This window comes from Arachis ipaensis, chromosome B5 (assembly GCF_059453495.1).
Source record: "Arachis ipaensis isolate K30076 ecotype BB chromosome B5, ASM5945349v1, whole genome shotgun sequence".
Classification (NCBI taxonomy): domain Eukaryota; kingdom Viridiplantae; phylum Streptophyta; class Magnoliopsida; order Fabales; family Fabaceae; genus Arachis; species Arachis ipaensis.
Window position 1 is genome coordinate 120,513,319 of NC_142440.1, and position 23,048 is coordinate 120,536,366.

Genomic DNA, 23,048 nt, shown 5'->3' on the forward strand with positions numbered 1-23,048 from the left:
AAAGATTATAAAAAATATTGTTTGGGACAAAATGTCAAATTTTAGCCCCTATGACGATAATGATAAATAGAAGACATGCTCATTTATTTTTATCATAATTTAAAGTTTGTAGTTAAAATTTGGTGACTAAATCCATTTATATGGTAATGTACGTTATTAATTAACAATTATTCGTATTGTTCGTAAAATAACAAAATAATAATATTAATTGTTGTGATAAGGATGGATGTTCGTTTATATGGGTGCCTAGTTCAATTTTTTTTATGATGAAAGATACCAATTTTTAAAATGAAGCAAATTTAGGTCTAATTTGGGTAAATAGGTTAAACAATTAATGACTATATTAAAAATAGCTTATAAATAAGTTATTTTGTATTTGAGTTTTTAATTTTAAAAATGTTTATTTTATAGAAATATGATAAAAAGTAGTAGTATTATGAGAGAAGTTATTTTTTTAAATTTTTTTATAAGTTCCTAAATAGTTTCTTAGAAAACTGTAATTTAATTTTTAAAATTACATCAGACATTAATACTACTACTTTTTATAAATCAAAAGCTAAAAAAATTACTTTTAAAACTTTTCAAACAAATTTTTAATAAAGTTTAAAAAAATAAATTCTGTACGTATATAAAAATATAGTTTGAAACAAAAGAGAGACACATATAAATGATATAACAAACACTCCTCTCTCTTTATATATTGCAACATATATTTAATAAATATATATGAATTATTTATATTATATTGAAATAATAATATTAATAAATATTAAAACTAGAATTTTTTATTTATATTTTTTTATTTATTTATTTCACAACATTAATCACTATTTGCATTCACTATTTGTATTATTACACTTGCCCGAGATGCCTATCTCGTTGAATTATCATACCGGTTAAATTAATCAATCATGTGATTATTAATTTATGCTAAGAATATAATTATCAAAATGTTGATTATAAGTATTGTAAGTAGTGAGTTGTATAGCCAATACTGTCACGTGGTTTGACCAGAAAACATAGAAAAAAAGAAGGGCCATATTCCACGTCGGTAAGGGTATCTAGCAACCGTCAAATTAAAGATCTAAAAAAACTTTATGATTAGCATCAAAATATCGTTTTATAATTTATTTATTTATTCCCCTCATAAAATAAGATATATAAAAAAGAATGAATTTTTTAATTAATATATTCCACCTTTATTTAACCTTTTTGTAGTTTTGTTGCGTCGTGTGAAGTGTGAAGTGTGAAGTGTGAAGTGTGAACGAATAAATGGAAAAGCACACCACCAGTTGGAAGATAAGAAACATACAAAAATAGCAATGAAAAATTAAATTAAAATTAAATTATAATAAAAAATGCGTGCAGTTGACGCAGCAGAAAGTTCTAATTTCTAAACATAAATGGAATTTCAATATTTAATTGCTATTTCTGTTTTATTATCTCGCTGAATCATTTTTCGAAACCTAAAATATTAAGAATTTTATTTTCAAAGAAAAGTATAATGCTATATGTCATTAAAAGAAAGTATATATCATTTCTATAAACTTTCAAGTAATGATGATGGAAATCTGAAAAGGTTCTAGGATATCACGATTTGGCCAATAGCTTGCACTTTAAGTTGGTTACGTGGTGGTTAACATCGATCCATACTTTATCTACTTACACTAAATAATTTTTACATTATCGTCTAAGATCGATCTTCAATAGCTTGGATAACTAAGAATCTACTTAAATAACAAATAAACATCAAATTTATTTAAGAAAAAGTTTAGGGACCAGCAGATTTTGTGGTTTTTAATCATCAACTAACCATTAATGATGTTTTTAATGATATAAAATTGTATTTAATAGTATAAAAATATTTAATTTCTTTTTTATGGTTAAGTGTTGGCCAGAATTTAATAAAAATGCTGACTCCTAATACTCCTCTATATTTAATTATAAACGCATCAAAATCATGCAGCCAGCCATATCGAAAATAAAGTATTGAAGCTAAGCTGACAAATTAATGATAATAATATCTTTGATTATTATATAGAATTTAAAAAAAATGATATATTCATATAATTGGTCTTGTTAAAAATCGATATAATGTAACAAATCGGACATTTCAGCTAATGATTACTAGTGATTAAAAAAATTAAATACAATAATTGAATCTTGCAATGCAAGAAATAATGAAAGAGAAAGAATTCAGATAAACTGATGACTTATTTGGGTGAATTTTTAAGAGAGATATTTTTTTTTTAAAGATGTCATAGAAAAATAAAAATAATTTTATATTTAAATATTTTATACAAAAAAATATTTTTTTATTTATTAATTATATTTGGATATAATTATATAAAAATATTTTTTATTTATTTATTGTGTAAAAAATATTTAAAAAAATATAAATTATAACTTCTCAAAATTTTTTTTAATATTTTTATTTTTATTACTAAAAATTTACTAAACACACTAAAAAATAAAAAAAATTTTATTAAAATTTTTTTATTAACTTAATGACATCAAAACAAACACTGAATATTACTTTCTAATATATGAATTATGATTCTAAATGTCCAATACAAAATTACAACCCTATTATATTGCATTACTTGCATTAGAATATTTTAGAGGATATCTATCTGCCTTAAAAATAGAAATAACCATATTCTATATTTTGGACATTAATTAAATATAAAGTTTTAGGGCAATAAATTTTAGTAATTTTAGCCAATAATTAACGAGCACAAATATTAAATTGTTTTCACTAAATAAATTTTATTGATTTATATGTGTAAATTTTAATAATATAAATATAAATTATATTAATTTATGTATATAAATTTTAATAAATATAATTAAAAATTATATACTTTAATTTATATGTACAAATTTTTATAAATATAGATATAAGTAGTAATAACTTAAGTAATAACTCAAAATAATAATATTTATTGTTATACAGCATTGCTGTTAATTAAGTCACATTTGATATATCATTCTCCCTCACATTCGTTCTCAAATTCAGGGATGGATGGTAGCACTCTGAGTTTGTGGTAGAAATTAAAGAATGGAGATGCAGAAAATGATGGTTTAATCAAAATATTAGTTATTTGAAAATTAGACGAAAGTGAATTACAAAAAGTTGCTCCTTGAGAACAAAATGCAAGCTAAGTCTATTCTTAAATGCTTGCTTCAGTTCCTAATATCACCTTTAGTGGTAATTTATTTTTTTTATTGGCAATAGAAATAGTTACTAACATATTTATTAATAATTAGATATTAATTATTTTATATTTTATCATTAAAATTTTAGTATTAATTATAATAATTTCCAACAAAAATTTTATTTAATAATCACAAAAATTCTATAACTTATCATTATAATATATATAATAATAGTAATGACAATATACAATTATTACAAAAAAAAAAGTAAATCAACTAAAAGAAATAGTGACACTAATATTGCTACTAAAAAAATTTACCACTAAAACTAGTTTTTCTTATAGTGAATATATAGTTGATGATGGTTATCAGTGGTTTAAAGAAGGAGGGGTTGAATTTAGACTTCTTTTCATTTTGCTTGCTTTTATTTCAAATTGGATGAAACTTAGAGAATGAGTTGAGTTTGCTCTTGTTGAGAATGCATGAGGCACTTTTATTTTGTCTCTTGTTGATAAAGGAGCCAAAACAAAATTGTGAGGGAGCAGAGTTGCTGTGACCTCTTGTTGGATTGAATTAGTAGGAGATAATTTTATTTTGTCTTCTAGAGAATAAAACCAGACAGACCAGAGAAGGAAGAGTGACACAACCATATATCATTTTTCAACCACTTTGTGCAATGTGGCCTATATCCAGTCTCCACCACAATAATGATGGAATATTTACTATCTTTAACAAAGATTACATTCACCAATTTTCCTAGGATTCAACCCAATCATATCTGAGAGTCTGGGACAAACCCAGCTTCTATCCAAGCTAGATTTGACTAGGTTCACTCCTTAATATTTTCAACCACTAAATGCTCACCCAACTTAACAAAAAAATTCCCTCAGGATCATGAATACAAAATAGAGATACGTACAAAGGATATTTCAAATAAGCATTTGGTTTTTCTCTAAGTCTAGATCTCTTTGCCTTTTCTCTCAATGGCTTTTTCTTAATTCCTCACATTAATGCCTTTTTCCATTGAAATAAAGAAAGATAAAACTGAGAAAGCAGAATATTCAATAGAGAACCATGAAGGAGAAGAAGGTATAATTTTGTAAGTTATGGAAACTCAAACTTTGTGCTTTCACTCCTTGAATCAATCTCTGGCCGTTTACCCCTTTAATAGAGGAATAAACACTACAAGAAAAACACCCATTCAGGTATACTTGAAAAGTGTAGCCGAAAGTGAAAAAAAATGATGCCTTAGGCTACGGCTACGCTTTCTGGGCTACGGCTACGCTTTTTGGGATGATTCCTATTCGGCCGTTGCCTATTCTCAAAGGCTACGCTTTTCTGCACCAAGGGCTACGCTTTTGGCGTTTGGGAATAGGGTGCGCTTTTCAAGTGATGCTGTTCAGGACCAAAGGCTACGCTTTTCAGCTTCCATTTTTGCCAGAATAGGCTACGCTTTTCAACGCTATTGCATCACATGTAAAGCGTAGCCACATTGTATACTATGGCTACCGTTTATAAGTGTAGCCTTAGGTCCCTCATTTTTTTTGTTTGTGTACCATAGCTACTGTATATAAGTGTAGCCTTAGGTCCCTTATTGTTTTTTTTATTTTCTGTATATATATATATATATAATATTCTAATAATTATTAATACAATATAATATTTAGTAATATAATTACATGTATAATAATTCTGCATTTTTAATTAAATGAGTTAAATATTATAAAATAAAAATAAATTTCTAATTATACTAAATAATTTTTTTAAATAATAAAATTATCTCTAACAAAAATATATTTATAATAATGATCCAAAAGTACTAGAATGAAGTTAATTGTGAATATTCATACATCTTACACTAGAGTAAACATAGCCATATCAAAATAACCATGATACCACTTAAAATTTACTACTAATACTCTACAAAAAACATATCCTACATAAGTATCTTCTAATAAAAGTCTTAGTCAACCATACATGTATCCATTCCTAACACTACTCTATCTTAGCCAATAAACCACAATAATAATCCGCTTAATCTTCATTATTATCCTGCATAATTATATAAAAAAGTAGTTAGAAAAATATTTATAATAACATTCACAATTATAAAAATTAAAAAATCAAACTCAAAACTATCAATGACTGATATCATTAATTCTTTTTGTATAGTGTACAAGTTTCACCAATGGATAATAGTGTTTCACAAATCTAAATTTAGAATTCAAAAATAAAAAAAGCATAAGTTATAAACCATAAAATAAAAAACTATAAATGATCGAGGGAACAAGCAGATTCACAATAGTTAAAGCAAATCACATGATGTACTCTGCTAATCATACTATAGCTGCTGTTTTAGGTCATATTATAACATTTTTTTTAAAATTAAAACTAATAACTTTAATTTGAAAATACTAATACTATAAGTCTATAACCGTAACTAGTATTATTTGCTTTTTAACTTTCACCTGCAGCAAACAGAAGTGTACAACACTAACAAAAACAATTAAGGTCGAGCTACACATGAATTAATAGCATAATCATAAAGTAAAAATGATAAAAAAAATATGCATTGTACCTTGCCATGACACGATCAAGATTTTGATAAAATCTGCTTGGAAGACCTTAACCAAAAACTTCTGCCTTCAATTTTGATCCATGCAAACAAAAAATAAAGTCAACTTTCTAATAATATTAGTCAATATTATGTATTATTGGTGCAAGTTATTGATAAATTCTGGTTTTTTTCGGGGTAAAGGTATATAGTTCATTATTTAAAATTCTTGAAATTAACAGTATTTAAAATTATTAATGGAGCTTCAATACAAGCAAGCTGTCAGTGACAGCAGCATATAGCTCATCTAGCAGATACACTATTTTTCCAATATGAATAACTTTAGTCATAAAAAAATTCACCTAGTAAAAAAATAAAGGTAAATCAATTAAATTAGCTTCATATAAGAGTCCCTGAAAATAAAACTTCCAATGGTACCCACATGCAAATGAGGATAAGAACTAAGGACAAGACAAAGAATTATGCAGGGCTCCTAATGATACATTGGATGCAGGTCTCACAAAAGATACTAATGTAGCATCAAAAGAATTCAGCATACAAAGTAGTGTGATGCATGATATAACATAGCGGCAATACATTGAAAGATGAAGAAAATAGCGACAAAATGTGTCAGTTATCTGGGCAATACATAGTGAACTTTTTATGCATTTCAAATAACTGCTTTCATCAAATGAAAAGCAGGTATTTTGTATATCTCAAGTTCTCAGCTCAACCCTTTTTCATCAAGTGGAGTTAATCCAATTCAGAATCCAAATCTTTTTTAGCAGTAAAAGAAATATCTAATGTAACAAACTTCTAATTATATATAAGTTGATTCTGTGTATTGTTAGTATTAAATATATAGTAACAGCATGCTAATATTTGATGGAAAAATCACTATTAATTAGGTGTGTATGAATTTTCAGGTTTTGTAAGAAAATTAATTAGGTGTGTATAATCTGTTCAATCCCACTTGAAAGACATAGAATTATGCAAAACCACTATTTTTCAATGTGTATTTTCATAAATCAATTTGCAGAAACTGTTTCACATGTATTGAGCATTCAGGATACGCAAATTATTTCAACAATAATAGATATGCATATAGAAAAATTATGAATAAGGTAGAAAAACCGAAGCAAAAGTGTCAATCATGAGAGACAATTTTTGAACCTAATACACATTGGTTATCTCTATAGAGCAATTAAATAAATAAAATGTATCAATTAAATAAGTGCAGTATCTGAAATAATGAACAAGCCATAAACTAAAAGTACAGTTCTGATCAAGGCCAGAAAAATATAAGTTAATAAGAAGAAATTAGCCTTATTAACCAAAGTTGGAAGTTTAGAAGAAACAGAATAAAAGGGCTAAAAAAAGCCCACCTTATCCAAATTATCAATGTGAACAGAACCGGGAGAAATCTAAGGAAATTACTTACTTTAACTGAAATAAAAGATGAATCTGAATCATATATCAGCAGAAAAACCACAAGAGAAGGACATGTTAGAAAAGTCAAATGTACTGAGCATTCAGCATACGCAAATTATTTCAACAATAATACATATGCATATAGAAAAAATTAGGAATAAGGTAGACAAACCAAAGCAAAAGTGTCAATCATGAGAGACAATTTTTGAACCTAATGCACATTGGTTATCTCTATAGAGTAATTAAATAAATAAATGCAGATCAATTGAATAAGTGCAGTATCTGAAATAATAAACAAAGCATAAACTAAAAGTATAATTCTGATCAAGCCCAGAAAAATATAAGTTAATAACAAGAAATTAGCCTTATTAACCAAAGCTGAAAGTTCAGAAGAAACAGAATAAAAGGGCTATAAAAAGCTCACCTTATCCAAATTATCAATGTGAACAGAACTAGGAGAAATTGTTTGATTACTTACTTTAACTGAAATAAAAGATGAATTTGAAATATATATCAGCAAAAAAATCACAAGAGAAGGACAAGTCAGAAAAGTCTATACTTATTAACAATAATTTAGAAACAAGTTAATCAGATTTATATTTTGTAACTCATAAACATAGATATATCTAACTGATTTGGATATCTATGTGCATTGTGTATTGTGCATTGTGTCTCTGTCAGTGCAAATATTCCTTTTACTTAGTAGCAAAATACTAGTTAGTTTTAAACTGACATATGCAAAAATAGCAGCTATTGCATAAACTAGTGCCCCAATGAATGAGGCTGCTACCATGACCTGTAGGTCACATGATAAGTTAGCTGCTTTTGATCTCTATTAATCTTACCAAGTCCTTAATAATACTGTTTAGAATTTGATGCTTAGTCTCTCCCTTTAACAAAAGAGGAACATTCTTCTTGAAAACCCTACAAAAGAAATGAAACAATCACATCCTACAATAAGTGAGGAGGGAAAAAAAGTGGGAAAGAGGATCAGAAAAAATTAAGTTAAATGCCAAAATTGTTTAAATGAAATATTTAAATAGAACATTTTGATATAAGCATATAATTATCCTACTCTTTAGTCCAACCAATTATTATCACACATATCATAACCAGGAGCAACTTAAATTTGAGCAGGTGGTCTCAGATAGCACAAAATTTGAATACTTTTAGTATTGGCTTAAAATCAAAACCTGATATCACAAGTATTTAGCAAAAATAATGAATAAGAAAGTTCAAGCTCCTTGCCCTTGTGAGAACTGAAAAATCTACCCACAATAGTAACAATGGATGACAGGCCTTAGCCCAAATTGCATCAAGCTGGTCTTTTATTGAGATTTTTCAAATTCCAAAAGAAGAAGCAAATATAAACAGCTCTTAATTTTTTGATTGCATTGTAGTTTGAAACCTGTTTACCACAAAGGCTAATAGCCTAGAAGGGATTGCATTGCAAACTCAACTTTTTTATCACTCCTTTTTCTTAGTTAATTTTCATGAACTTGTTTCATTATTTTGTATCCCATTGATAACCCAGAAACCAAGTTACAGGCACCCAGATACAGCCATGGAAGTTGCTCCTTGTCAGTCAAAACTACAAACATGCGCTGAAGAGAAAGATTCTTCCAAGGAAGCAAGACAGTATCACATTTAGAAACTTTCACAGTATGCAACATTCCCAAACCCCCAAATTGAAATCCCTAAAATCGAAACCCTAACCCACTGAAATTTTAGAACCCTAAATTGTGAGCACGCAGCGAAACATATTTGGGATTAGCGTCGAGTGGTTGGTGCTGACGATTCTAACGACCAAAGCTGACGATGCTGATGACGACCAATGCTGACGATTGATGGTTCTTGAGTGGTTAGCATCGAGTTGGGAAGAGGAACGGTGAGTGTGGAAGAGGAGCTGCGGTTCTGGAGTGGCGACACCGATGGATCTCGAGTGGTTGGTGCGACGACGGCGAAATGTATTTGGGTTGTGAGAGGCACGGAGTGATTCTTCGATAACGACGAGATCAGAGTGTTGGTGTTGGTGTTGGTGGTGAGAGCTGAGAGGCACCGATTTGGCTAAGTTACGCGTGTGTTGGTGTGAACTGTGAAGAATGGATGAAAAGGAAAAAAAATTACTAAGTCTCGCAGGGATTTAGGCCTACATAGATTAGGCAACACTTCTCAAACACACCCAAAACTTAACAAATGGGTTACTTTTTAAAAGCGCCCCTTTTGATAAAAAAAAGTGTATTCATAGCTTTTTAGATTCGGCTATACTTTATAAGTGATATTTAAAATATCTAAGAAGACGCTTTTGAAGTGATGCCTCAATAGTGTTTCCTTTTCTCTTACAAAAGGGCATCATGCGAAAAAGCGTAGCCTATTCTAGGAATAGGCTACGCTTTTTAAATGTAGCTTAAAAAAAGTGTGGCTGAATGGATGTTTTTCTTGTAGTGAAAGCTTTCAAAACTTGAAACTTGGCTTTAGCAACTTTGACTTCCCCAAATAACAACAGCAGTGGCGCAGAAAAGAGATAGACTAGTAGCAGTGATTGAACCTTACATGCATCCATACCTACCATATTCTCTTTCATTCTTTTTCAAATTTCTTCAAAGATTTGAACCATTCTTTTGTGCTTTGACTCCAGGTTTCTTTTTTTAACCTTGATTTGTAGCAAAGCTCCATAATCTTCAATTCACCTGTTTGGTATATACAAAGGGAAGGCTTCTTCGATAATCTTTGATGAAGTACAAAGGGAAAGATTTCTCTCACGTAGCCTTCGGATTTGATCTTTGCTTAGAGCCCTAGCTTATTAACTTTCTTCTTCTTGCTTGATTTTAGTAACCCACTTTTTCATCTTTGATTTGAACACTAAGAAGAATTCCTTTTTCTTACTTTACTTTTTGAAATGCTTCATGTGGGTGAGAGAGAATAAAGAGATGAGTAGAAGAGAAAGAACTTGTTCAGTGGCTTTGATTTAGCTCAGATGAAAATGAAGTTTCATTTCTTAGTTAGCTATATTTTTCCTTAGGCCATGATATGAACTTGGTCTTGGCTCATCATTGGACTTTGTTTGTTTGTTTTTTATTCTGGTGGTAAAGTGTTAGATTAATTGGAGATCAGCAACTCTTTCTTTGGACCATGAGTGATGAGATGAATGCTTATGGGCTTGAAGTTTGTTATTGGATCTTTTGTCCTTTCTATTAATTTCTACATAATTAACAAACTAATTACCTGCACAAAAAATTTCATTAAAGAGAGATAGTATTACCTACACAAAAAGTTTTGTTAGGCTAAAGTAGCACTTCAATCAAGTCAAAGTTAAGTATCTAACTATTACAGTCATCTAGAAAATTAAAAGTATTCAAAGACCAGAATTTAAATAGCATAAAAATAGTGTTTCAAAAAATTAGCAGCATCAACAAGGAGGTAGACATTAGATCCCTCATCCTTAGTTCCCAAAATGTCTTCTTATTCACGCTCAGACATCATTTGATCATCTTTCAACGATTCAAGCTAAGGTACTTTAGAAGTACTTCAACTCTGCTTTGAGACTTTCTCAATGAATTTTCATTTTGAATTTCAAGTCTCCTAGCTTGTTGGCTAGAATTGATCATGTGCTTGGTAAGGTTTACAAATTCTTGCAACACATCTTTGACAATACCATTAACCAAGTACTTGTTGGAAGTTGATGTACCGGCCGCCGAGGAGGAGGGATACTTTCATCTTCTTCTACTTTTATAATCATATCTTTGGCAGCCTTAGTTCCTTTTCCTTTGTCTGTTTGACTGCACCACCGCATTTAAGAGATGAAATTCTATTCTCTTGGGTCTCATTGTTTATATCAACACTAAAGTACTCAAAGAAACATGTTAAAAATATGCCATATGGTAGTGAAATATTTTTATCACTTTTGATGCAATCATACATATGACGCATCATAAGATATGCAAAAGAGATTTCAACTTTGCTAAGAATGGCATAGAGAATTAAGGTGTCACAGAGAGTAACTTGTTGATACGAACCGCTTTGAGGCAAGAGAATGTGAGTAATGATGCAGTGTAACTAGGCTTTGGCAGGACCTAAGACTCGGTAGTTAGGAGTAACACCATCCATAAGAGAAATATTCTCACAAATGTTGGCCAAAACATCCTTATGTGATATCCGCAGATATCCCACTTTTCAGTGATATATGCATGACGCCAACATCATAATAGTCCATGGCGTCACCAATAGATTCTTTGTTTAAATGAATTTCATGTTCTTCAATATAAGAATGAATAGATTCCTCATGATAGCACATATTGGCATAAAATTCTCTAACTAAATCAGGATAAACTTGTTTTCTGATTTCAAAAAGTTTTTCCAGTTTAAGTAAACAATGTTTTTCACAAAATTTATTTCCTTTTTAACCAGAGCATTTAAATCAGCCACATATGTTGAACACATAGGTCTTTTATAAACAATATCTTATGAAATTCAAAGTTCATACTGGATGAGAAATGAAAAAGATCAAAATGAGAATGAGGGCGGTTACTGAAGAGAGATTTGAAATCAACAAGATCAGGGTTCATTGGTTCTTTCACTGAGTTAAGAAAGGGTCTTCGGTTATCTTTAGGTGTGTGGCTTGAAGGTGCAGAGCGTCCTTGAAGATGAGATGAAGAACGAGGAGGTGAAGATGTTGGAAGTTCTTATTTAGTCATGGGTCTCTTCTCCTTTTCTGTGTTTGTCCTAGACGTTCCAGCCTCTGTTGGTGCCATTGATGGACGTTGAGCAGTCGTCTTGGTCCGTGCCATAGGTTCGAGAACAGGAGAGGAATGTATGGATGAATGAGAGTGTACATGGATATGGGTATGAGCATGCCCTTTGGGAGGAGGATTTCGTAGAGCACGATAGGTACTGGTACCTCTTCGTGCAGCAACCTTCTTTCTCATCTTTAAGAAACTTAATGAATGCAGTTATGAAAAATTGAAAATAGTGGAGGTTGGAGAAGATGAGAGTTTTCAAGGAGTAACTGCTATAAACACTTTGAATTTTTTTGAAAACACAAATTGATATTTAAATAAAATGAAATGGTGTTCCAAAGAAAATAGATTTTGAAAGGATATGCAAGCAAGCAGTTTAAAAAGACAATCAAGTATAAAATATATAAATCAGAATTCGATTTGACTTGTTGAGAAACTAAAATAAATAATTTTTAAATTTATGATCAAAACAAACAATGAGGCCTACATTATAAAATAGAACTTCCTCTATTGGGCCCAATGGTGTAGTTTAAGGAAACACAATAGCCCACCAGAAGTTCAACTTTGACCTAAATGAATTAATTGTACCAACACTTAGTCTGATATCCAGGGAACCTAGAGGGAGTCATCATTCGTCCAGGTTTATCTCCTGTCGACCTGAGAGACAAAAGCAAATAGAGAGCATCATCATCAATTTAATTCAAGAATTCAGCACAAATAATACCTGATGCTTTTCTCAACTTGAAAAATCTGTCTTTAGACAGAGGTTTAGTAAATAAATCAGCAAGTTGATCTTTAGATTTTACAAATTGTATGTCAGTTGTTTCCTGTTGTACATGTTCTCTAATGGAGTGAAATCTTACATCAATGTACTTGGTTCTTGAGTGCAGAACAGGTTTCTTAGAAATGCTGATTGCACTCATGTTATCACACAATAAAGGGATACTATTGACTTGCAATTTGTAATCTGTAAGTTGTGTTTTAAGCCATAACAATTGTGAACAATAAGAAGAAGTAGTGATGAATCCAAATTTGATGATGATTTTTGGTTAAAATTGAATGGATTTCATCATATAAACTTGCACTTATTCCACTAAATAGCATGCATTTGAACTTTCCTCCTAATTTGTGCTTGATTATGAAAATATGCTCTTTTGTGCCTAATTTGATTAATTTTATTCCATTTACCTTCCATTCGATGCCTTGATGTTATCTGTGAGTGATTTCAGAGGTATAAGGTAGGAATGGCTAGGAGAGAATGGAAGAAGAGCATTCAAAGTGGAGGAAGCATGAAGAATCAAAGGAGAAGAGCTCAGCCTAGTGTGCGTACGCACAGACCTGCGTGCGTACGCACAACCCTCAGATCAGAGCCACGCGTGCGCCTGAGCCGCACCGTGTGCATCCCACGTCCATTCAAGCTTCGCCTAGTGTGCGTGCGCATGAATTCCTGTGCGTACGCACGGGTAGAGATTTTCAGCAGAGTGTGCGGACGCACATGCCTTCATTAAAATCTCATGTGACTCGCGATTTTGGTGATTTGGAGGCCCATTTATGAAGCCATTTAGCTCATAAGGAAGGGAGAATGAAGATCATAACATAGCATAACATTAGTATAGCTTAGGAGTAGTAGTAGATAGCTTAAGTATAGTTTTCTTTAAGTTTTTCATCATCTTCTCTACTAGGGTTTATACTAGGGTTTTTACATTCAAGTGTCATTTCTATTTTGATCTTGGATTTTGCTAATTTCCATTGTAAGTATCTCTTTGTTACTACTCATTATAGTTACATTGTTCTTACACTTTCTTATAATTCAAGTTATAGTTCAATTTCACTTCTCTTTTGCAGTTTCAATTTCTTGTTGATGAATTTGATGAGTGATGATTGTTACATGCTTTCTTGAGTCTTTATTATTGATTGAGATCATTTGTTGTTTTTGGTTCCAAGCTTTTTCTCATTTTTCCCATGTTTAAGGTTTTTGCCCACCAAGTGTTTGACAAAATGTCAAGTATGATTTTGGGCTAGTTTTCTATCTCTTGGCTTGGGAAAAGTGAGCAATTAGGTTCCTAGAGTTGGAATGTCCAACATTTAGTGTTCATTTTGGATTTTTAATTGTTCTTGTTCCCACTAACGCTATGTTGTTGCTAAGGCAATTAGCAAGCAATTTAGGATTTGTGGGTTAAGAACACTTATGCTCATTTAACTTCCTCTCTGATGTGAGGGTTAATCAAGTGAGATTGATCCATTCTAGTTGGCATGGTTGTGGTTCCAACAAGGAAATGACCCTTAGCTCACTACAAGCCAAGATACCTTTTATGCTTAAATTCCTTTATACACATTACATTAGTTCATTTTTACACTTTACTTGTCAATATTGCATAGTTACTTCTTTGATTCCTTTATTAGTTCATTTATTACAATTTTGCATGTTCTTTCATTGCTTTATATGTTTATCCTTTTATTGAAAACCCCATGATCCTCACAACCAAGATTGCACACTCATTGGTCTCAAGTGTCCTTGGGAGACGACCCGGGAATTGAAACTCCCGGAATTGAATTGGATTTGAATTGTGACATATCCTTTGGATTGATATTTGATTTGGAAATTAATTGTTGGTCTAGGCTATACTTTCAACGATGGGATTCTAATTGTTTAGTGTGAATATTTGGTTTTTGTTTGTTGCTTGGTACTAATTTGTAGATATTATTTCTATCTAGCTAGTCTTGGTAGTTGTTAATTGCTAGGTTGGTTTATGTTTATTTGCCCATTCTTGTTTTGCTTTTCATAATTGCATGCTTCTATTGCTTCTTCAGTTGAATGACACGGTTGCTTCCAGACCCGAGCTTGGCCCCTTTTGATCCGAAAATAGAAAGAACTTTAACTCATATTAGGCAAGCTCGGCACCGGCTAGCATTTGTGAATAGTGAATCAGGCTTACTTGAAGAGCACACCAATTCACTATCACCATCAATTCGTGACCATCATTCTTCGATTAACGAGGAAACCTTATATTCATCTGTGGGAGTGCTGAAATCTCTTTGAGTGACTCAGGTGACGACACCATGGCGGATCCACCTCGTAGAATCACCTTAAGGGAAGCCGGAGCTCCTGATATTAACTTGCAACTGATACAAATCCGGTATTTGGCTTTGGATCCAAATTTTGAGCTTAAGACCGGCACAATCAACTTGCTCCCCAAGTACAATGGACTTCCCAGAGAAGACCCTCTTAAGCATCTTAAGGATTTTTAAGTTGCATGCTCCACTGCGAGAAGACATGGTGCAGATGAGGTAGCAGTTTTGGTGTTCGCTTTTCCTTTCTCTTTGGAGGGAAAAGCAAAAGAATGGTTTTATACTCAACCGGGAGATGTGATTTCTGATTGGAACTTGTTGCGTAAGGAATTTCTAGAAAAGTTCTATCCACCACAGAAAACAGATAAGCTGCTAAAGGAAATCTCTTGCATTATTGATGAGCGGATAATTTATACGCTTTTTGACATTGTTTTTAGTATGTTTTTAGTAGGATCTAGTTACTTTTAGGGATGTTTTCATTAGTTTTTATGTTAAATTCACATTTCTGGAATTTACTATGAGTTTGTGTGCTTTTCTGTAATTTCAGGTATTTTCTGGCTGAAATTGAGGGACTTGAGCAAAAATCAGATTCAGAGGTTGAAGAAGGATTGCTGATGCTGTTGGATTCTGACCTCCCTGCACTCAAAGTGGATTTTCTGGAGCTACAGAACTCGAAATAGCGCGCTTCCAATTGCGTTGGAAAGTAGACATCCAGGGCTTTCCAACAATATATAATAGTCTATACTTTGGCTAAGAATAGATGACGCAAACTGGCATTCAACGCCAGCTCTCTGCCCAAATCTGGCGTCCAGCGCCAGAAAAGGATCCAAAACCAGAGTTGAACGCCCAAACTGGCACAAAAACTGGCGTTCAACTCCAAGAAGGACCTCTACACGTGCAACACTCAAGCTCAGCCCAAGCACACACCAAGTGGGCCCCGGAAGTGGATTTATGCATCAATTACTTACTTCTGTAAACCCTAGTAGCTAGTTTATTATAAATAGGACCTTTTACTATTGTATTAGGTATCTTTGATCAGTTGTATGCTATCTTAGATCACGTTTGAGGGCTGGCCTCTCGGCCATGCCTGGACTTTCACTTATGTATTTTTAACGGTAGAGTTTCTACACTCCATAGATTAAGGTGTGGAGCTCTGCTGTTCCTCAAGGATTAATGCAAAGTACTACTGTTTTCTATTCAATTCATCTTGTTTCGCTTCTACGATATTCATTCGTACTTCAATCTGAATGTGATGAACGTGACAATCATCATCATTCCCTATGAACGCGTGCCTGACAACCACTTCCGTTCTACCTTAGACTGAATGAGTATCTCTTAGATCTCCTAACCAGAATCTTCGTGGTGTAAGCTAGAATGATGGAGGCATTCAAGAGAATCCGGAAGGTCTAAACCTTGTCTGTGGTATTCTGAGTAGGATTCAATGATTGGATGACTGTGACGAGCTCCAAACTCGCGATTGCGGGGCGTTAGTGACAGACGCAAAAGGATAGTAAATCCTATTCCAGCATGATCTAGAACCGACAGATGAATAGCCGTGCCGTGACAGGGTGCGTTGACCATTTTCACTGAGAGGATAAGATGAAGCCATTGACAAGGGTGATGCCTCTAGACGATTAGCCGTGCCGTGACAGGGTATTTGGATCATTTTCCCGAGAGAAGACCGAAAGTAGCCATTGACAATGGTGATGTATCACATAAAGCCAGCCATGGAAAGGAGTAAGACTGACTGGATGAAGATAGCAGGAAAGCAGAGGTTCAGAGGAACGAAAGCATCTCCATTCGCTTATCTGAAATTCTCACCAATGAATTACATAAGTATTTCTATCCCTATTTTATTATATTATTTTCGAAAACTCCATAACCATTTGATATCCACCTGACTGAGATTTACAAGGTGACCATAGCTTGCTTCATACCGACAATCTCCGTGGGATTCGACCCTTACTCACGTAAGGTATTACTTGGACGACCCAGTGCACTTGCTGGTTAGTTATGCGAAGTTGTGAAGATATGTTTAGACCATGGTCCTGTACATCCGTTTTTGGTGCCATTTCCAGGGAATCAATTTCGAACAACAATTCACAACCTGAGTAGCAATTTCGCATACCAAGTTTTTGGCGCCATTGCCGGGGATTGTTCGAGTTTGGACAACTGACGGTTCATCTTGTTGCTCAGATTAGGTAATTTTCTTTTTGTTTTCTTTTCAAAAAAAAAATTTTATTCAAAATTTTTAAAGAATGAATTCTAGTGTCTCATGAAGCATGTGAAGCCTGGCTGGCTGTAAAGCCATGTCTAAATTCATTTGGACTGAGGCTTGCAATTTGTTATCAAGAGCAAGCTAGTTGTTGCTAATCCACCTGCTGCTGTTCCTGATTTACATGCTGAAGCTTGGCTGGCCATTGGCCATGTCTAGTATTTTGGACCGGAGCTTTCATTGAAAGCTTGGCTGGCTAGTGAGCCATGTCTAATTCCTGGACTGAAGCTTTAGACTAAGAATGCAAGATTCCTGGAATTCATGTTAAAAATTTTGGAATCCTTATTTTTTCTTTTTTGTATAATTTTCGAAAAAATCCAAAAAAATTAGAAAATCATAAAAATAAAAAATATTTTTTGTGTTTCTTGTTTGAGTCATGAGTCATGTTATAAGTTTGGTGTCATTTGCATGTGCATCTTGCATTTTTCGAAAAAATCATGCATTCATAGTGTTCTTCATGATCTTCAAGTTGTTCTTGGTAAGTCTTCTTGTTTGATCTTTGCATTTGCATGTTTTGTGTCTTTTCTTGTTTTTCATATGCATTCTTGAATTCTTAGTGTCTAAGCATTAAAGAATTCTAAGTTTGGTGTCTTGCATGTTTTCCTTGCATTAAAAATTTTTCAAAAATGTGTTCTTGATGTTCATCATGATCTTCATAGTGTTCTTGGTGTTCATCTTGACATTCATAGCATTCTTGCATGCATCACATGTTTTGATCTAAAATTCTCATGCATTGCATCATTTTTCTTGTTTTTCTCTCTCATAAAAAAAATTCAAAAATAAAAAAAATATCTTTTCCTTTTTCTCTCATCAAATTCGAAAATTTGGATTGACTTTTTCAAAAAATTTTAAAATCAAGTTGTTTCTTATGAGTCAAATCAAATTTTCAATTTGAAAATCTTATCTTTTTCAAAATCTTTTTCAAAAATCAAATCTTTTTCAAAAAATCAAATCTTTTTTTCAAATTTCTTAGTTATTTTCGAAAATTCCAACAATATTTTTCAAAAACATTTTTCTTATTTTTATATCAAATTTTCGAAAATAACAATAACAATTAATGTTTTGATTCAAAAATTTCAAGTTTGTTACTTGCTTGTTAAGAAAGATTCAAACTTTAAGTTCTATACTCATATCTTGTGATTTCTTGTGAATCAAGTCATTAATTGTGATTTTAAAAATCAAATCTTTTTTAAAACTAATTCCTATCATATCTTTTCAAAAATATCTTCTCATCATACCTTTTTTCAAAAAAATTTTTTCAAAATATCTTTTCTAACTCCCTAATTTCTTATCTTTTCAAAATTTGTTTCAACTAACTAACTAACTTTTTGTTTGTTTCTTAACTTTTTCAAAACTATCTAACTAACTCTCTCTCTCTCTAATTTTCGAAAATATCTTCCCTCTTTTTCAAAAATTTCTTTTTTATTAACTAATTATTTTTATTTTTGATTTTAAAAAAAATTTTCGAAAAAAATACTAACCTTTTTCAAAAACTATTTTCGAAAATCACTAACTCTTTTTCAAAAATTATTTTCGAAAATTCTCCCTCTCCCATCTTATTCTATTTATTTATTCATTTACTAACATCTCATCTCACATCTCTGCCCTCCTCACAGTTGTGTTTCTTTCTTTACATCACATTCTTTGTCTCCCTCTTTTCTTCCACTCACAAAGGGATCCCTATACTGTGGTATAAAGGATCCATATTATTATTATTATTTTTTTTCTGTGCCCTCTTCTTTGTCATATGAGCAGGAGCAAGGACAAGAATATTCTTGTTGAAGCAGATCCAGAACCTGAAAGGACTCTGAAGAGAAAACTAAGAGAAGCTAAATTACAACAATCCAGAGATAACCTTTCAGAAATTTTCGAACAGGAAGAGGAGATGGCAGCCGAAAATAATAATAATGCAAGGAGGATGCTTGGTGACTTTACTGCACCTAATTCCAATTTACATGGAAGAAGCATCTCCATTCCTGCCATTGGAGCAAACAACTTTGAGCTGAAACCTCAATTAGTTTCTCTGATGCAGCAGAACTGCAAGTTTCATGGACTTCCATCTGAAGATCCTTTTCAGTTCTTAACTGAATTCTTGCAGATATGTGATACTGTTAAGACTAATGGAGTAGATCCTGAAGTCTACAGACTCATGCTTTTCCCTTTTGCTATAAGAGATAGAGCTAGAATATGGTTGGACTCTCAACCTAAAGATAGCCTGAACTCTTGGAATAAGATGGTCACGGCTTTCTTAGCCAAGTTCTTTCCTCCTCAAAAGCTGAGCAAGCTTAGAGTGGATGTTCAAACTTTCAAACAGAAAGAAGGTGAATCCCTCTATGAAGCTTGGAAAAAATACAAATAGTTGACCAAAAAGTGTCCTTCTGACATGCTTTCAGAATGGACCATCCTGGATATATTCTATGATGGTTTATCTGAGCTATCAAAGATGTCACTGGACACTTCTGCAGGTGGATCCATTCACCTAAAGAAAACGCCTGCAGAAGCTCAAGAACTCATTAACATGGTTGCTAATAACCAGTTCATGTACACTTCTGAGAGAAATCCTGTGAGTAATGGGACGCCTATGAAGAAGGGAGTTCTTGAAGTTGATACTCTGAATGCCATATTGGCTCAGAATAAAATATTGACTCAGCAAGTCAATATGATTTCTCAGAGTCTGAATGGAATGCAAGCTGCATCCAACAGTACTCAAGAGGCTTCTTATGAAGAAGAAGCTTATGATCCTGAGAACCCTGCAATAGCAGAGGTGAATTACTTAGGTGAACCTTATGGAAACACCTATAACTCATCATGGAGAAATCATCCAAATTTATCATGGAAGGATCAAAAGCCTCAACAAGGCTTTAATAATGGTGGAAGAAACAGGTTTAACAATAACAAACCTTTTCCATCATCCACTCAGCAACAGACAGAGAACTCTGAACAAAATACTTCTAATTTAGCAAACTTAGTCTCTGATCTATCTAAGGCCACTGTAAGTTTCATGAATGAAACAAGGTCTTCCATTAGAAATTTGGAAGCACAAGTGGGCCAGCTGAGTAAAAGGATCACTGAAATCCCTCTTAGTACTCTCCCAAGCAATACAGAAGAGAATCCAAAAGGAGAGTGCAAGGCCATTGACATAAGCACCATGGCCGAACCTGTAAGGGAAGGAGAGGACGTGAATCCCAAGGAGGAAGACCTCCTGGGACGTCCAGTGGTCAATAAGGAGCTTCCCTTTGAGGAACCAAAGGACTCTGAGGCTCATCTAGAGACCATAGAGATTCCATTGAACCTCCTTATGCCCTTCATGAGCTCTGATGAGTATTCCTCTTCTGAAGAGAATGAGGATGTTACTGAAGAGAAAACTGCCAAGTTTCTTGGTGCAATCATGAATCTGAATGCCAAATTATTTGGCATTGATACTTGGGAAGTTGAACCTCCCTTGTTCATCAATGAACTAAGTGATCTGGATCAACTGACATTGCCTCAGAAGAGACAGGATCCTGGAAAGTTCATAATACCCTGTACCATAGGCACCATGATCTTTAAGGCTCTGTGTGACCTTGGTTCAGGAATAAACCTCATGCCCCTCTCTGTAATAGAGAAACTGGGAATCTATGGGGTGCAAGCTGCTAAAATCTTATTAGAGATGGCAGACAATTCAAGAAAACAGGCTTATGGACAAGTAGAGGATGTGTTAGTAAAGGTTGAAGGCCTTTACATCCCTGCTAATTTTATAGTCCTGGATACTGGAAAGGAAGAGGATGAATCCATCATCCTAGGAAGACCTTTCCTAGCCACAGCAAAAGCTGTGATTGATGTGGACAGAGGAGAATTAGTCCTTCAATTAAATAAGGACAACCTTGTGTTTACAACCCAAGGATCCCTCTCTGCATCCATGGAGAGGAAGCATAAAAAGCTTCTCTCAAAGCAGAGTCAAACAAAGCCCCCACAGTCAAACTCTAAGTTTGGTGTTGGGAGGCCACAACCAAACTCTAAGTTTGGTGTTGAACTCCCATATCCAAACTCTAAGTTTGGTGTTGGAGAGTCTCAACAAAGCTCTGCACATCTGTGAGGCTCCATGAGAGCCCACTGTCAAGCTATTGACATTAAAGAAGCGCTTGTTGGGAGGCAACCCAATTTCTATTTATCTAACTATATTTTTCTTAGTTATATGTCTTTATAGGTTCATGATCATGTGGAGTCACAAAATAAACAAAAAAATCAAAAACGGAATCAAAAACAGCAGAAGAAAAATCACACCCTGGAGGAGCATCTGTCTAGCGTTCAACGCCAGAACAGAGCATGGTTCTGGCGCTGAACGCCCAAAATGGGCAGCATCCTGGCGCTGAATGCCCAGAACAAGCATGGTTCTGGCGTTCAACGCCAGAAATGGCAACAAATGGGCATTGAACGCCCAAAATGGGCACCAACCTGGCGCTGAACGCCCAGAGTTGTGTGCAAGGGCATTTTGCATGCCTAAATTGGTGCAGGGATGTAAATGCCTTGACACCTCAAGATCTGTGGACCTCACAGGATCACCTCAGGATCTGTGGACCCCACAGGATCCCCACCTACTTCCACTCACTTCTTCTCACCCTCTCTCTCTCCATTCATGGTCATCCCTTCTGTTTTCCATTTACCACTCACATCCATACACCCACCTATCTTCAAAATTCAACATCTCTTTCCCACCCAATCCCATCCATATGGCCGAATATACACATCCCTCCATCTCCTCCATATCTTCTTCTTCTTCTTCTTCTATTCTTTCTTCTTTTGCTCGAGGGCGAGCAACATTCTAAGTTTGGTGTGGTAAAAGCATAGCTTTTTTGTTTTTCCATAACCATTAATGGCACCTAAGGCCAGAGAAACCTCAAGAAAGAGGAAAGAGAAGACAATTGCTTCCACCTCTGAGTCATGGGAGATGGAAAGATTCATCTCAAGGGTCTATAGCTCAGTGGTAGAACATGTGGCTGCAAATCAAGAGATCCCTGAGATACCTCAGGGGATGCACTTCCCTCCGCATAAATATTGGGAGCAAATCAACACCTCCCTAGGAGAATTAAGTCCCAACTTGGGACAACTAAGGGTGGAACATCAAGAGCACTCCATCATCCTTCATGAAATAAGAGAAGATCAAAAAGCAATGAGGGAGGAGCAACAAAGACAAGGAAGAGACATAGAAGAGCTCAAGGACATCATTGGTTCCTCAAGAAGGAAACGCCACCATCACTAAGGTGGATTCATTCCTTGTTCTTATTTCTTCTGTTTTTCGTTTTCTATGCTATGTGCTTATCTATGTTTGTGTCTTCATTACATGATCATTAGTAGTTAGTAACTTTGTCTTAAAGTTATAAATGTCCTATGAATCCATCACCTCTCTTAAATGAAAAATGTTCTAATTCAAAAGAACAAGAAGTACATGTGTTTCGAATTAATCCCTGAACTTAGTTTAATTATATTGATGTGGTGACAATGCTTCTTGTTTTCTGAATGTATGCTTGAACAATGCATATGTCTTTTGAAGTTGCTGTTTAGGAATGTTAAATATGTTGGCTCTTGAAAGAATGATGACTAGGAAACATGTTATTTGATAATCTGAAAAATCATAAAAAATGATTCTTGAAGCAAGAAAAAGCAGCAAAGAACAAATCTTGCAGAAAAAAAAAGGCGAAAAAAAATTTAAAAAAAATAGAAAGAAAAAGCAAGCAGAAAAAGCCAATAACCCTTAAAACCAAAAGGCAAGGGCAAATAAAAAAGATCCCAAGGCTTTGAGCATCAGTGGATAGGAGGGCCTAAAGGAATAAAATCCTGGTTTAAG

At 33.5% G+C, this 23,048-nt stretch overlaps 1 non-coding gene across 1 annotated transcript; it reads right to left on the reverse strand.

Moving 5' to 3' along the window:
• Window positions 1–19,505: 19,505 nt before the first annotated feature.
• On the reverse strand, window positions 19,506–19,613 carry LOC148565588 (small nucleolar RNA R71). The gene has a single exon (XR_015885223.1). It is a non-coding gene; the product is annotated as a small nucleolar RNA R71 (small nucleolar RNA).
• Window positions 19,614–23,048: the final 3,435 nt, after the last annotated feature.